This window comes from Trichechus manatus, unplaced genomic scaffold (genome assembly GCF_000243295.1).
Source record: "Trichechus manatus latirostris isolate Lorelei unplaced genomic scaffold, TriManLat1.0 scaffold00048, whole genome shotgun sequence".
Classification (NCBI taxonomy): Eukaryota; Metazoa; Chordata; class Mammalia; order Sirenia; family Trichechidae; genus Trichechus; species Trichechus manatus.
Window position 1 is genome coordinate 14448375 of NW_004443984.1, and position 17766 is coordinate 14466140.

General features: G+C 46.3%; 1 protein-coding gene across 1 annotated transcript in view; it reads right to left on the reverse strand.

The window, feature by feature from the left end:
• FHAD1 (forkhead associated phosphopeptide binding domain 1) overlaps positions 1-11668 on the reverse strand; it is a 201272-nt gene extending 189604 nt beyond the window's left edge. The window contains exon 1 of the mRNA XM_023732166.1: positions 11523-11668. The gene's annotated coding sequence lies outside the window, so the exon portion shown is untranslated. The remainder of the gene's footprint in view (positions 1-11522) is intronic.
• Positions 11669-17766: the final 6098 nt, after the last annotated feature.

Sequence of the window (17766 nt, forward strand, 5' to 3'; positions counted from 1 at the left end):
TCTCCATTTATCATGATGTTGCTTATTGGTCCAGCTGTGAGGATTTTTGTTTTCTTTATGTTGAGGTGTAATCCATACTGAAGGCTGTGGTCTTTGATTGTCACCAGTAAGTGCTTCAAGTCATCTTCACTTTCAACAAGCAAGGTTGTGTCATCTGCATATCGCAGGTTGTTAATGAGTCTTCTTCCAATTCTGATAAATTTCCTTTTCCAAGAGAACAATGATCTGTTGTCAGTAAAATTGCTTGAGTTATTCATCTTCAGTTGCAGAGGGTCATGCCATCAGGCAACACATACAAGCCTAATAACTTAAAATGTAAAATTGTGAGGGGTATGCCTCTTCTTTTATGTTTGTAAAATATCATGAGAAATAAATTTTACAGGAAATGACTCCAGACTAAAACCCCAAATTTGGATGATTTGCATATTTGTTTTCCAGCTTTTCTCTCATATGTTCCCAACACTGATGGCTTCCCTCTGCTCAGGAGCCCCACCTTGCAGGAGGCTTCCCTGACCACCCTGGATAAAGGTGCCCTCCTGCCACTTCAGGAGCAATGGCAGTTCTTGCCTTCCATGCAGGAGACCAGGGTTTGATTCCTGGCCAGTACACCTCATGCATAGCCACTAGCAGGCTTGCATGTTTCTCTGATGCTGAACAGGTTTCAACAGAGCTTCCACACTAAGATGGACTAGAAAGAAAGGCCTGGAGATCTACTTCTGAAAATCAGTCAATGAAAACCCTATGGATCACAACCGTCTAACCTGCAACTGATCATAGGGATGGTGCAGGACACGACAGCTTTTTGTTCCATTGTGCATGGGGTCGCCAAGAGTCAGGGGCCGACTCAACGGCAGCTGACAAAAACCTGTCAACTTCACTTTCTAGCTAACATACCTTACTGCAATTTCTCATTCCGTCCCCGTAACTTATAATCCTCTGACATTTTCTTGTTCCTTTATTTAGTCATGTGTTTGCTATTTGTTCCCCCCTTACTATCATATATGTTTCAGGAGAGCCAGACTGTGTTGCTTTGCTGGGAGACTATTCTCCATGGGTCTCTTGTGTCACTATCCCTCTTCTGAGCAAACTCATTGACAGATTTTGTTCTAAACGACCTTTCCAAGGTTGTCTGCATGGCAAACAGCCTGGGAAGACAGATAGTGTCCCCCTCCAGGTCAGAGGGCAGATTTGTTTATAATAAAGATAAAACTTTCAGTATGGATTATGCCTGAACATGAAGAAAATGAAAATCCTCACAACTGGACCTATAAACAATATCATGATAAATGGAGAAAAAATTGAAGTTGTCAACAATTCCATTCGACTTGGATCAACAATCAGTGTCCATAGAAGCAATGATCTGTAAAAACCTCTTTAAATTTTTAAAAAGCAAAGATGTCCCTCTGATGACTAAGATGTGCCTGACCCAAGCCGTGATCTTTTCAATCGCCTCATATGCATGGGAAAGCTGGGCAATGAAAAAGGAAGACAGAAGAATTGACGCATTCGAACTGTGGTGTTGGCAAAGGATACTGAATATACCATGGACTGCCAGAAGAACGAACAAATTCAGTGTTAGAAGAAATACAAGCAGAATGCTCCTTAGAAGCGAGGATGGTGAGATTTTGGCTCACTTACTTTGGACATATCATCAGGAAAGACCAATCTCTAGAAAAGGACATCATATTTGGTAAAGCAGAGGACCAACGAAAAGAAGGGAAACCCTTGATGAGATGGATTGACACAGTAGCCTCAACAATGGACTCAAATATACCAACAATCAGAAGGTGGTACAAGGCCAGGCAATGTTTTGTTTCTGTTATATGTAAGGTCGCCATGAGTCTGAGCCAACTCCATGGCAACTAACCAAGGCCAGATTAAAGCATATGAGGGCCCTAAACACTGATAATCTGTGGTGCCTCCTCCTCTGCTTACTCATGCATTCGAATGGGATTCATGAGTTATATATACATATACGTCGTTTATTAGCATATATAGAGTAATATCAAGTACTGCATCCTGCGCAACAGATAATAAAGAACATAACTCACTTGGTACATAAATTAAAACTTTTCATGTTAGGTACCTATTAATATTTTCTAGTAGTTTTTGGACATTTGCTATGTTAATATTATAGAAAATTATTACCCATGTTAGTATTATATTAAATGTATGCTAGATTGCATCTGTGTGTATGCCAAACATTTTAAAATTAAAGTTATAAATATTATTGTTTACAAAACTTAGGACATAACTGTACATAAATGCTATTTAGTTAAAAAGTAACTTGATTGAATTCACTACTATGGTTGACCTATTTGAGTTCCCTTGCTTTTGGGCATCATCTGGGACTGGAGCTCCCAGAGCATTGCTGACCCTCCTGGCTGGAGTTGCAGATGTGGATATACAAAATGGTTGTCTCAAAATGGATCAGAGACTTGTTATCTATTAATATAATCCATCCTTGCCCAGTAACTGCTCGTGTTAGATCCAGTTGCATATTGGGTGAATGTAGCAAGAGTTGGACTCAACAGCCCACCTCCACCTCTTGTTTATTAGAAAGAAATAGTATACTCCCAAGAGACCCATCGAGATAAGGAGTTTCAATTACAAGGGAGGACACTGTAGGAGACAGATGTCAATGAAGGTGTTGAAGTGGTAGGGGCCTCATAGCTTAAACAACCTTGCTCATGGGAGCCCTTGTGACCCTGCATGAACTTTATTTCCAGTCGGCACGTTCTCAAGAACTGGAGCTGGTATCAATTTCATTGAGTGCTCTGCCAATTCCCTTCCACTTCAGTGCTCACATTTCCTTGTGTCCTGTCTGTTTGGTATCTATGGGTCTTTGCTTTGGACAACTGGTGTCCCTGTTTTGTTGATGCCCTGAGGACTTGCTTACCTTGCTTACTGGGTAATTCATCCCTGCAACTAACAATAACGACAACAATGTCTCCTTATAGGTCAAACATTGGGCAGTATTATGGATTGAACTGTGTCCTCCAAAAATAAGTGTTGTAAATCCTAAACCCCTATACCTGTGGATGTAATCCCACTTGGGAATAGGACTTTCTTTGCTATGTTAAGGAGACCATACCAGTGTAGGGTGTGTTTTAAGCCTTTGAGATATAAAAACAGAAGACTAGCGCAGAGGAGGAAACACAAACAGAGGGGAAGACACATGCTACATAAAGATCACCGAGGAACCAAGGAACAGAAGCTGAAAAGAGATAAGGGTCTTCCCCCAGAGCCAACAGAGAGAGAAAGGCTTTCCCCAGAGCCAGTTCCCTGAATTCAGACTTCTATCCTCCTAAACCGTGAGAAATTAAATTTCTGTTCATTAAAGCCACTCACTTGTGCTATTTCTGTTATAGCAGCACTAAGAAACTAAGGCAGGTTTACTAGCAGCCCTTGTAGACTGGAGTTTCCTGGCTCAGGTTCCTCAGCTGGGATGCAGACCCACTGTATACACGGCATCCACCTGGGCTGTTCTGCAGCCCCCAAGAGACTTTTGGGACAAGGGGAACCAATTCAACCATGAGCTCATGCTGCCTGTTGTACCTGCTGCGCCTTGAGGAATAAAGTCCTTTGTATCTGACCTAGGAGTTTTGTGTCTTCGGTCAACATCTATAAAACCAGCAGGCTAACATTAGTTTGCAAGTAGGGTAAAATTTCAGGCCCTTGTCAGCTAACAGTTTTGTTCATTTTGTTCATTACTCCATCTCCAGTGCCCAGAGTAGCACCTGACACATAATAGGTGCTTAGTAAACACTTGCTGAGGCAACTGGCGATTCAGTGGTAGAATTCTCACCTCCCATGCAGGAGACCTAGGTTGGATTCCCGGTCAATGCACTTCATGGCACAGCTACCACCTGTCTGTCACTGGAGCTTCCAGACTAAGACAGACTAGAAAGAAAGGCCTGGCGATCAACTTTGGAATATCAGGCAATGAACACCCTATAGAACATAACGAAACAATGATTAATCTGCAACAGATCATGAGGATGGTGCACGACAGGATAACGTTTGGTTTCGCAGCAGGCAACAACAACAACAAATATTTGCTGAATGAATGAAAACACAAAATGACACTTAAAAGCAAGTAAGTCAAGCCAACTGGCTAGGAATCTTTGGTGGTAACTCGTTTTTCCCGTCAGTATCTATCCTAGGTGACTTCTTGCAAACATAAATACGATTTCTTTAGCTGTCTGGGTTGGTCAATATTTCTCCAGCTTTCTTTTGCCCTGTGCAGTCACTGTTCTACCTGAAAACACTGAGGAAAGTGATTTGAATGTGTTAAACTCTGTAAATGAGTTCTTAGTCAATACCACAGAGCACCAGACATAGGGAAGAGCAAAACAGCTTCATTCATCTGCATCCCTCACTGACCACTTCGGATGGGTCAGAATTGGGCTACAGGAGCAAAGTTTCTTTCGAGGGTCACAAGGTCTTAAGTGGCCGGGGAGCTGTTCCTCGAAGTTATAAACGGGAAGAAAAGGTAAGGTAATGGGTGTTGTCCTTAAATCAGGCGAAGCAGAGGGTGCTCCTCCTAATCCCAGGTGTTACTTCCCAGGGCATCCAAGAGCAGCTGCAGCAGGTGCCAAAGAGGGGTGGGTAACCCCGGAAGTGGGGTGGAGGGATGCACGTAGGGTTGAAAATGCTTCCTATGGGGTGACCCTGGAACCGGAGCCTGGATCGGAGAAGAGTTCGGGCTCCGGATGGGGCCGGATCATCCCTCAGCCTTTAACCTCGCAGGACCTACCCCGGTCCTGTCTCGGGTCTCGGCCCGCTGCCTCCTCTCGTTCCGCACTTACCTGGCCGGAGGAAGAAGCCTACCCTCGGTCCTCCGCCGACAGCCCCGCTGGCTCGGGAGGCGCGGGGCCCGCTCGCGGGCGAGCCCGCCCGGCCGCGCTCCCGCGGAGTCTCCAGCCCGCAGCCCGCACCCGCGCGCCCGCCCGGCCTGTGTACGCGCGTCGCCGTAGCAACGCCGCCGGGCCAGACGGGGCCGTGAGGGGCGTGGCCAGGGCGGTGCCAGTGAGGAGCGTGGGGGCTGCGGGACGGGACACCCTACGGGGTTACCACCTAGCTCAGTGCCTGGGGCCGTGTTGACCTTGCCATTTTGGGGTCCACAGCCCCACTTCACAAATGGGGAAACGAGTTTCAGAGGTCACCCAAGTGGCTCAAGGTTTTACAGCGAGGAAGGAGCAGAGAGGAGATTTGACTCAAGAATCTTTATCCTTTCCATCACTTTTCTCAAGGCTGTGGGTGAGGGTGGGGAGCTGATTGCACTCAGGAGAAGTTTGGGGATTAGTATTCCCCTACTTCTTGTTGTTCTTAGGTGCCCTCGAATGGATGACTCATAGCGACCCCAAGTGACAGAATAGAACCGCTCCATAGTGTTTTCTAGGCTGTAATCTTTATGGAGGCAGATTGCCAGGTCTTTCTCTCGCAGGGCCGCTGGTTCCAACCTCCAACCTTTCGGTTAGCAGCTGAGCGCTTAATCAAAGTGCCACCCGGGCGCCTCCCCGCCCCCCCCCGCCCCACCTCCGCCCAAATTTCTAGTCCTCCCTGTTGCAGACCACAAAATAGAAAGAGTAAGCTAAAGGGACCACCATTTCTGGGGGTTGGGGGGAGGTTGGAGATTGGGGAAGGGATAGGGTGGAATGAACAATTTTGAAAGAATAAGGTTTTCTTCCATGTGCTAAGGAAAAGCTATTACCAAGCCCACAAGCCTACTGCTCCTAGCTTTCGTAGTCAAAAGTGACATTTATTCTCTGGTAATGGGGAACCCAAGGTTGAGAAGGGGAGAGTGTTGACATGTTGTGGGGTTGGCAACCAATGTTACAAAACAATATGTGTATTAATTGTTTAATGAGAAACTAATTTGCTCTGTAAACCTTCATCTAAACTACAATTAAAAAAAAGTGACATTCATTCTTTTGTTCTTCCTTTATTGCTACAAACACCTCCTAAGCCCCTGTAAGTGTCCCGGACCAGTCATTGTCCTTAAGAAGCACCCTGCCCAGTGGGCATGACGAGGGATGGAGTGTGTCGAGGAAAAGACATGCAAATCCGAGCTGTCTCCCCTTGTCCCCCACCCCTTACCATTTTCAGACCAATCCTTTCTGCCTGTGGACAGAACAACTCTGCCAAACTCCACCTAGACAAAGTCTTATTTCAATGGCAGGAAATGACTGACAAGGTGCCTCAAGAAAAACTCAAAATGTTTTTCCAAGAGAGGTGAATTATGGCTGACTCTACCCTGGTCAAGGAGCCTTGGTGGTGCAGTGGTTAAGTGCTCAGCTGCTAACCAGAAGCTTGGTGGTTCTAACCCACCAGCTGATCAGCAGGACAAAGATGTGGCCGTCTGCTTCTGTAAAGATTTACAGCCTTGGAAACCCTATGGGATAGTTCTGCTCTGTCTTACAGGGTTGTTTTGAGTTGGAATCCATTTGATGGCAATAGGTTCGGTTTTGGTTTTTCTCCCCTGGTCAGTTGGAAGAAGAGAAAAGACAGAAATAACAAGAAAATTGGTCTGAATCAATATATGGGAGAGTTCTCAAACATACCTGGAAGCTACTAAAATGCAGATTCCCAGGCACAAACCCTGGTGCTTCTGATTAAGCGTTTCTAAAGCATGGCCCTAAGGAGCCCTGGTGGCACAACAGTTAAGCACTCAGCTGCTAACTGAAAGTTCAGTGGTTAGAACCTACCAGCGGCTCAGCTTGAGAAAAGATCTGGTAATCTGCTCTTGTAAAGATCGTTGTTGTTATTAGGTGCCGTCGAGTCGGTTCCAACTCACAGGGACCCTATGTACAACAGAACGAAACACTGCCCGGTCCTGTGCCATCCTCACAATCATTGTTACGCTTGAGCCTATTGTGGCAACCACTGTGTCAATCCATCTCATCGAGGGTCTTTCTCTTTTTCACTCACCCTCTACTTTACCAGGCATGATGTCCTTCTCCAGGGACTGGTCCCTCCTGATAACATGTCCAAAGTATGTGAGATGTAGTCTTGCCATCCTTGCCTCTAAGGAGCATTCTGGCTGTACTTCTTCCAGGACAGATTCGTTCGTTCTTTTCCTGGTCCACGGTGTATTCAATATAGGGCAGTTCTACTCTGCCCTATAGGGTCACTATGAGTCTGAATGACTCGACGGCAAGCAACAACAGAACATGGCCAGGAATGTGCATTTGTAAAGCAAGCTTGATGAAAACCTTGATTTATGCAAAACTGAACTGCAGAGACTTGCCACAGAGCCTGCCTCTAGAAATCCCTTCCAGGCCCTCACTCAGCCTGGAAGGTTCCGCCTGGGTCAGTTCCCTATGGCCAGAAAGACCCTAGGTGTCAAGTGCCATGAGTGACCAGACAGGCTGGGGGCTGAATGATGGCTTCACAGGAAAGGGAGGGTTGGGCTCAACTTCCCAGGCACAGTCCTGCCTCAGGGCCTTTGCACTTCCTTCTTCCTCTCTCTAGAATGTTCTTCCCCCAAGGACTTCCTTCACCTCCTTTAGATTTTTACTCAAATATCACCCTATCTAAAATTGTAAAACAAAACACACAGCAAAAAAAAAAAGCAAATATAAAAAACTCAATAGCGACAGCAAAACATAATAAAACATTCAATACTATATCCTTCTTTCTATCATCACTTATCATCACCTAAGATACTATTTATTTTATTTATTTATTGTCTGTCTCTTAGAATCTAAGCTTTATGAGGGCAGGGATTTAGTTTTCTGTTTTCTTCACTGCTGTATCCCCAGTACCTTGAACAGCACATACCTCAGCGCACCGTATCATTCCAGTTGCTGTGGAGTCTATTTTGTCTCATGGAGACCCCATGTATGTCAGAGTAGAACAGCTCCATAGGATTTTTAATGGCTTTTTTTCTCAGGTAAATCGCCAGACCTTTCTCCCAAGGCACCTCTGGGTGTGTTCAAACTGCCAACCCTTTGATTAATAGTCGAGTGCTCACGCATTTGTGTCACCCAGGGACTCCGTCACAGAGCAGGCCCTCAATAAAATTGTTGAAAGAATGAATAAATGACTGAATTAGCAAGAGAGGGCATTCCAGGCAGAGTGTGCAAAACCTAACCTGTCCTTCTGGGCCTTCAGGCTTGCAGCCCCCGACACCCTCCCACAGCCTGTCTCCTTGACTCCTGAGGGCTGCTGAGCTGGCCTGTCCTTACCCCAGGATGTCAGCTTCTCTAGCCAGCTGCCTAGCTGTTGTTGTTGTTAGGTGCCATTGAGTTGATTCAGACTCATAATGATCCTACAGGACGGAGTAGAACTGCCCCATAGGGTTTCCAAGGAGCGGCTGGTAGATTCCAACTGCCGACCTTTTGGTTAGCAGCTGAGCTCTTAACTACTGCACCACCAGGCTGTAGCTATCCAGCTACTCGGCTCTATAGCGGAGCCTGAGCACCCCTTCTCCACGCTGGTCTTTACTCAAGCTCTTGTCGTCCACATGAGTGCAAGACACAAACTTGGTCACTACCAGACAGTCATTAACGAAACCCAAGCCGGCCAAGAGCTGGAACAGCCCATGGCCCCACCAGACTTCAGAAATCAGATGTTACGGTTATTCGATCTCTCAGTAAAGAAATATTAAACTGAGAGCAAAGCTGATGCTCAGACCCACTGGGGTGGAGATTGCCAAGTCTTGACTGAACTTCTCCCACCCCAACCAAGGGTGCCACGGTTATCTCAGAGGGTGTGTAAACTTCTCGAAACCCAATTCCATGCGATCCATTTTAATTTCAAAAACAGAAAGTAAAACACCCCAACAACTTATGACTTACAGTATCATTTCCTGGGTCAGGTGAGAGAGTTATGCCTTGTGATTAAATGATGATGTATTAAAAATACTGCCCCTGGAGAAAAACAGAGGCTTCTGGATTACTCTGTTTTTATTGAGCTCTGGGTGGCTATGAAGACCGCATTGTGGCCTGGTTAAAATCTGAAGCCCTGGATTCTGAAGGGCCCAAGTTCAAATCCCAGCTCCATTGTTCCCAGCTGTTTTGGGTTGAATTGTGTCCTCCCAAAAGTTACACTGACGTTCTAACCCCTGTACCTGTAAATATGATCCTGTTTGAAAATTTGGAAAGGAATCCCCAGGTGGTGCAATTGATTAACATGCTGGGCTGCTGTTATGGATTGAATTGTATCCCCCAAAAACGTGTATCCACTTGCCTAGGCCATGATTCCCAGTGTTGTGTGGTTGTCCTCCATTTTGCGATCTGATGTAATTTTCCTATGCGTTGTAAATCCTAATCTCTGCCTACGGTTACTGAGGTAAGATTAGATTACGTTAAAAAGGATTAGGGTGGGATGCAACACCTACTCAGGTCACAGTCCTGATCCAATGTAAGGGGGAGTTTCCCTGGGCTGTGGCCTGCATCACCTTTTATCTTACAAGAGATAAAGGGAGAGAGAAGTGAGCAGAGAGAGAGGGACCTCCTACCATCAAGAAAGACTTGCCAGGAGCAGAGCTTCCTTTGGACCCGGCGTCCCTGTGCTAAGAAGCTCCTAGATCAGGGGAAGATTAACTTCAAGGATCTTCCCCCAGAACCTACGGGGGGAGAGAGAGAGAGAGAGAGAGAAACTTCCCCCAGAGCTGGCACCCTGAATTTGGACTTTTAGCCTCCTAAACTGTGAGAAAATAAATTTCTGTTTGTTAAAGGCTTCCACTTGTATTTCTGTTATAGCAGCACTAGATAACTAAGACAGCTGCTAACTGAAAGGTCAATGGTTCAAGTCCACCCAGAGGCACCTCAGAAAAAAGACCCGGTGATCTACTTCTGAAAAGTCAGCCACTGAAAACCCTATGGTGCACAGTTCTACTCTGACACACATAGGGTAGTCATGAGTTGGAATCAATTCAACTGGCAACTGGTCTGGAAATAGGATGGGTTTTTCGTTGTTGTTGTTGTGTTAATGAGGTCATACCAGAATAGGATGCTTCCTAAACCTAATCCCTTCTGAGTGGTGCCTTACAAAAAGACAGAATAGACACAGAAAGATACAACAGAGGGAGTCGAGGCAGATGAGTCTATAAGCCCAGGCATGCCAAGGATTTTCTGCAGCTACTAGAAGCTGAAAGAGACAAAGGAGGACCTCCCCTAGAGCCAACACCCTGAATTCAGACTTACAGCCTCCAGAACTGTGAGAAAATAAATTTCTGCTCTTTACAATTACCCACTTGTGGTGTTTTTTGTTATGGCAGTACTAGGTAATTAAGACACCAGCTGCCCTTGTAATAGCAAAACAAGTGATGTTTATTGAGAGCTTTCTTGCCAGGCACCGTTCTCAGTACCTCACCTGGGTCGTCTCATTTAATCCCCACAATAACCTGTGCAGCAGGTATGTGTGACGCACCCAGAACAGTGACCAGTGCAGAGAAGCACTCAGAAATGCCAGTGATGATAATTTCTATTAAATCACTCCCCATTTTCACAGGAAGATGAGGCTCAGAGACATGGAGGAATGTGCCCAAGGTCACACAGCTCGAAAATCTGGCAAGATTTGACTCTAGATGAAAGTGACAGGGAAGGTATTTCCCCCAGGGCCTACAGGTGACAGCTGCCACAACCACAGATGACCGTGTGGCACCTGTTTGCCGCCTGCTTTCCCTCATCTCTGAACAGGCTGGTCTCCTGCCCTGGAGGCCCCAACAGGCCCCAAATGTCTTTGTTACCTAGTGCTGCTGTTACAGCAATACCGCCAATAGGTGACTAATGAACAGAAATTTATTTTCTCACCGTTTAGGAGGCTAGAAGTCCACGTTTAGGGTTCAGGCTCTAGGGAAAGGTGCTCTCCCTGTCCACTCGGGAGAAGATAGTTGTCTCAGCTCCTGCAGCTCCAGCATTCCTTGTTCCTTGGCGATTTCCTCCTGGCATCTATCTTCCCCTCGATTTGCACTTACTTCTCTGTGGCTGAGTTGGAATTGATTCTACGGCAGTGGGTTTTCTGTGTGTCTAATCGGCTCCCTTTACATCTCAAAAGTGAGTAGGTTTAAGACACACCCTACGCTGATATGGGGTCATTAACACACCAAAGAAAACCCTATTCTCAAACGAGAATAAAAAAACCAAACGAAACCTATTGCCATCAAGTCAGTTCCGACTCATAGCGACCCTATGGGATAGAGTAGGACCGCCTCATAAGGTTCCCAAGGCTGTAATCTTTATAGAAGCAGACTGCCACATCTTTCTCCTGCGGAGAGGCTGGGGGGTTGGAACCACTGACTTTTTTGTTTAGCAGCTGAGCACTTAACCACTGAGCCACGAGGGTTCCTTATCCACAGGTATAGGGGTTTGGATTCCAACACATATTTTTGGGAGACCCAATTCAATTCATAACACCAAGACATGGAGAAAAGGAGAGAACAGGTTAAGAGGGGGCAGCTCTGACCTGCCACCCACCCCGCCCCCCCAGACACTGGGCACTGGGCTTCCTTCTGTAAAGTCTTGCTCCTTCCCAGCACCTTCCTGGGCTGCCCTTGGTGGAGGAGAGCCCACCTACTGTGCCTTCTCCCTGAAGATCTGCCCGTGAAGACCTGCCCGTGGTTTCGCCTGCTGCACTGCATTCTGGCACAAAATGAATGCTGGCCTCAGGCCCCAGCCCACCCACCAGGATGGCAGAAAGGCAGCCCCAGCCTCCACCGGGTGAGAGAGAGCCAGGGAAAGAGAACAAGTGAAAGAGAAAGAGCGAGCGAGCAGGAGAACAGGAAATGGCCACGTTGCTGAATAGGATGATGGATGACACAGCAAAGGGCCCACTAGAGACTCCACGACCCGTTACTAAGCTGACCATATAAGCTTAGGAAACCCAGGTTTTTATATACGCACTCACGCAGACTCACAAAAATAAATTCTAACCACAGAAAGAGCAACGGGTAACCGAGTCCTTTCGCGGCTGTCCTCACCCTTTTCCGCTGGCAAGAAAATGGTAAAAAAGAACCCAGGTTTTTCTCAAATAGACTCTGCCATGGCTTGTTTGGGGCATTTATTTGTCTTTCAAACAGTCTGCAAAGACAGTTCCCCTGGGTTTCTTGTGCTTTCCCATGGGAGTCTGTACCTTTCGTTTGAAAACTGTGGAAGTGCTGATCCCACTTTGACGGTCTGTTTTGTGTTTTATTGTGTCAGTGACTCACTTCCCTCCTCTGTAAAATGGGGGAATAACTGTACTGACTCTAAGAATTAAATGGGTTAATACCCGTAAAGCACTAGAACAGTGTCTGGTACAACACAAGTGCTCTGAGTGTTTGCCATTGTTATCACTAGTTGTTATTGTCTTCACTGTTTTTTGCTTGGATGATAATGGGTGGACAGTGCCAGGCTCAGCCAGATCACAAACACCCTGGGAAAGTTTTGATTTGCAGCAAGACTCAGCCTCACCCTAGAGCAAATCTGACCTTCTGAATAGTCCCCCATCAACTGGCCTGCTGCCCTGGGACGTCTCTGGATGCATACTGGCGACAGGCTGAGTCTCCTCTCTAAGGACCACCTAGAGGGCATTCCTGGGAGCCCAGCTGGTCTCTATTGGGTGGTCCCTGTTAAACACCATAAATTCTACTCCCAGGCAGGTGGGCAAACTGCCACTATTTTTTGCAAGTAACAATGAACCTTTATGAGTGTGGTTAACAATACCAGCTAATATAGCTAATATTTATTGAGACTTACTAGGTTTCAGCCAAAAGGTTAGCAATTCAAATCCACCAGCCGCTCCTTGGAAACGCTATGGGGCAGTTCTACTCTGTCCTACAGGGTGGCTATGAGTCAGAATCGACTCGATAGCAACAGGTTTTTTTTTTGTTTTTAACCAGAACCCATGTCAAGAAGCAGAACATCACCAGCACCCCTAGAAGTCTCCCTGTGCTCCTTTCTAGTCATTACCCACCCCCAGGGGTGACCACTATCCTAACTTCCAATGCCATAGATTAGTTTTGCTTGGTTTTGAACTTCATATAAATGGGATCGTACAGATTCCATTTCTGTCTGGATTCTTTCCCTCAAAATTGTGTTTGTGAGATTCAACCACGTTGTTGCACGTAGCTGTGGTTCATTCATTCTCATTGCTGTATTGTAGTCCATTGTGTTAGTTATCTGTGGCTCTGTAACAAATTATCACAAACTTCGTGCTTAACAACACACATTTATCACCTCACAGTTTCTGTGGGTCAGAACCTGGGCGTGGCCTAACTGGCTTAGGGTCTCCCACAAGGCTGTAGTCAAAGTATAGGCCAGGGCTGGGGTCTCATCTGAGGCCCAGCTGGGGAAGGATCCATTTCCAAACTCCTGTGGTTGTTGGCAGGATTCCATTCTTTGTGTGCTACTGGACGGAGTGCCTCAGCTCCTTGCTGGCCAGGGGCCGCCTCTGTTCCTTGCCATGTGGGCCTCTCCCCATGGTGGCTTACTTCGTCAAAGCCAGCAAGAGTCAATAGCGAGTCTCTTAGCAAGATGGAAGTTATAATCTGTTGACCTTGCTCATAACGCCAAACTGTCGAGCCAAGGTCTGGGGTCACCAAAAAAGACACGGATCACACACAGACATTGGATAGAACAACGCTTTAGGCACATAGAGAAGACACAGAGCAAGGTCGGCTTCAGTGGTGCGTGTGGGTCCCTCATGGCCAGCAGATGCAGGACTGGTGATCTGCTCACACACCCCTCTCATATTACTTTTGAAGGGCCCCATTCCCTCCCCACTGGGAACACATACAGTAGTGGGGTTGGCTAGGTGCCATATGACATGAATGCATAAGCAGAGCAAAGAGATACTCATTAAGCCTATCACAGGTAAAGAGGTCCACTGATAAGTAAGAAGAAAAAGAAACTGGGACAGAGGGAAGCTCGCTTCCCAGCCTCCATTATCAGGGAATGTTCTGGGCCCAAAGCTTCTGATTAGGAGTCTCAGGCAAGAGTCACAAGGGCCATGGCAGACTGTCCCCCACAACACAATCTTATGTAATTTAATCAGTTACCTTTGCTGAATTCTATTAGTCAGAAGCAAGTTACATGTCCCACCTACAGTTAAAGGGAGAGGATTACATAGGGCTGTAAACAAAAGGATAATTGGGGCTATTGTATATGTTTTTTGGTATGCATATGCACACATTTCTGTTGGGAACATACCTAGGAGTAGAATCCTTAGGTCTTAAAGTCCATGCATATGTTCAGCTTTAGAAGATTCTGGCAAACATTTTTCCAAAGTGGTAGTACCAACCTACACTCTTCTAGCAGCATATCAATGCTCCAGTCAGAGCACCTTGCTTTTAAATATTGTTCTCCACTCTGTCCTTACAGAGAGTTTTTTTAACCTGGTCGATTTAACAGAATTGGAGGCAGTGGTGGTTGCACGAAGGAGACCCAGGTTTGCATCCTGACCAATGCACCTCATCCACAGCTGCCACCTGTCAGTGGAGGCTTTCGTGTTGCTATAATGCTGAACAGGTTTCAGCAGAGCTTCCAGACTAGGACAGACTAGGGAGAAAGTCCTGGAGATCTACTTCTGAAATCAGCCCGTGAAAACCCTATGGATCACAACAGTCCTATCTGCAACCCATCATAGGGATGGTGCAGGACCAGGCAGTGTTTTGCTCTGTTGTGCATGGAGTCATCATTAGTTGGGGCTGACTTGACAGCAGCTGAGAACAATACCAGAATCACCTGGGGTACTTGTTAAAAATGCACATTCCTGGGCCACACCACTAGACTTTCTGATGGCTTCAGGGCTAGAATGTAAACTAGACCACACATTCCTTGGGTGAGGACCCTTGTTTCTTTCATCGAAGGATCTCTGGTGCCTAGAACAGTGCCTGGCATATAGTCAGCACTCAATAATATATTTTTTTCTTTTTTGGTTAAATGAATGAGTTTAAGAACTATTATTCTACAGATGGGCCTCAGGAAGGGTGTGAACCCCTGAAATTGGGAGGAACCTTTAGGATGTCAGAGCCCGGGTGTATTTTTCTGGGAAGAGGGCCCAGAGTTTAACCAGATCGCCACTCCCACCCCCCAAAATGGTTCAGAACCTCTGTTATTAGATATGTTCTGGCTTAGTTGTTTTATTACATAAAGAAAATGGTTCCTCAGAAATTTAAACATAGAACTACCTTATGACCGAGCAATCTCAATCCTAGGTACATACCCAAAAGACTTGAAAGCAGGGACTCCAACATATACTTGTACATCAATGTTCACTGCAGCATTATTCACAATAGCCAAAAGGTGGAAACAGCCTAAATGTTCATCAACAGATGAATGGATAAACAAATGTGTTACATACATACAGTGGAATAGTATTCAGCCAGAAAGAGAAATGGAGTCCTGATGCATGCTACAACATGGTGAACCTTGAAAATATGATGCTGAGTGAAATCAACCCATTGCCGTTGAGTTGATTCCAACTCATAGTGACTCAATAGTACAGAGTAGAATTGTCCCATAGTGTTTCCAAGGAGCACCTACTGGATTCAAACTGCTGACCTTTTGGTCAGCAGCTGTAGCTCTTAACCACTACGCCACCAGGGCTTCCTTAGTGAAATAAATCAGTCACAAAAGGACAAATATTGTACGATCTGACATATATGAAATCTCTAGAATAGGCAAATGTATGCAGATCAGTTTATTAGTGATACCAGGGGCTAGGGGGAGGGAGAAAGGAGGAATCATTCTTAAGGGGCACTGAGTTCCTGTTAAGGGTGATAGAAAAATCTGGAAACAGATAGTGATGGTTACACAACATGGTGAACGGAATTAACGTCACTGAGGTGCACAAGTAAAAACGACTGAAGTGGCAAATGTTTTATTATACACATATTACCACAATAAAAAAAAAAAAAAATTAGTCCTGGGGAAGGAGGCCTAGGAACTGTGTACAAAGCTCCATAGTGCTTGATGGCATTTAGGAAGTGGGAAGAGAGACAGTGGCTGCCTGGGATAGCTGATAAGCTGATACACTTGCTCACTTTGACCTCTGGCCTTTGACCTCTTTGGGCATATGTAACCACTGCCTGCCTTCTGGGGCCCTCCCCTCTGCCTGTTTGTTGAACAGCCAATTCCAGAAGGCTTCAGTGGCCCTGAGTTTCCACCAGTGGCAAGCCAACATGAGCACCACCTTTGGAGGAAGCCTCTTTCAATCGTCAGAAAGGCTCCCTGTTTATCTAGCTTGAGGTGACCTCATCCTTTGCCACCTTCTCCCACGTTCTCTGAAGGTTTGCAGCGTCTTGCTGCTGCTGTCTGCATTTTTTGCTCCTTTGAACAGGGCTCCTCATTGAGCATGTTTTTGTTTTGGATCATTCCCGTCACTTGCTTTTTATCTCCCCCTCTAAGGCAGATCAACCCTGCGCCTCTCTAGACATTCCTTCTCAGGTTTCCTCTGAATCATCTCATTTGGCTGAAATATTTCCCTTTCTCCCTCCTTCCTCACTACACTCAACATAGACCTCTTCTTTTCCGCAGAACAAGTGTTCTTTTCTTTCAGATCCCTCACCCAAATCCTCATCTTTCACCATGCTCTCTGACCTCGCCTGAGAACTGTTTTTTGAAACTTAAGTCACAAAAAGCATCTCCTGTAATCTGGGTCTGAATTAGGATCACTGACAAGAAGCAAGGGAGACAGGAATGTTCCTGGGTAACTGAGATCCTCATCAGAGGGGCCTGGTGCTGCAACAGGGCCTCAAAGGGAACTGGGGGCAGACGTTGGGAGGAGATCCTTCTGCCTGGGATGGGCCTCAGGGGTCAGGAAAGTTCTATGAAAACGGAAGCCTTTAACCTGAGTCTTCAAGGGTGGGTGGCATTTCAGGAGGTAGAGGGGATAGAAGAGCATGGTGGAAGGAAGGAAGAAAGAGTGGGAACGGAAGCTAAAAAACCCAAACCTGTTGCTGTTGAGTCTGCTGTGACTCATGGTGACCCATGTGTTACAGAGTAGAACTGCTCCATAGGGTTGTCTTGGCTATAATCATCTCAGAAGCAGATCATCAGGCCTTTTTTTCTGGGGCACCACTGGGTGGGTTCAAATCACCAACCTTTAGGTTAGCAACCAATCACCAACTACTTATGCCTCCCAGGGACCTGGAACAGAGGTTTGTAAAAAACGGCTTGAGGGCGGTGTCTGACCTCCTCTAACTTTGCAAGTGGGAAGGAGAACAAAGATCAGCAGCCCAAGGCTGATTCCTATGAGGCAGGGGTCAGACATGCCTCCTATCTCCACCATCTTTACCAATTCTGACACCAACCGTCCCTCCTGTGGCACTCTCTATTTCTCTGCTGGGTTCCATAATTCATTGCAATGGCCACACAGAACTTACAGACAATACTCAAGATTAAGGGGTTTATTAGAGAAGTAACAGTTACAATTCAGGCTCAGGAATACTCAAGGATACAGTTCTTCCATCAGGACAGCCTCTTCCGAGCCATGCTTGCAGGCACACCACTCTCTGGCCCTAGGACTCTGCCCACAGACACTCAACTTTCTCTCTCCGTAGGCCAGGAAGCCCGCTACACCATCTCCTGCTGCCAGGTCTCTCCTGCTGGGTCTCTCCTGCCACTGCTTCTCATCGTCTTCAGGGTAACAGCTGTCTCTCTCTCTGTCTCTGCTTCCAGGAGCTTCTCAGTGCAAGGATCCTGGGTCCAAAGGATGTGCTTGCTCCTGGCTGTTCTTCCTTGGTGGCGGTGGAATTCTTCTCTTCTCTGCCACTGGGGTCGCTCATTTCAAGCCCAGTGGAATGGCAAAACCGACCAATCCCCTTGATGGGCCACA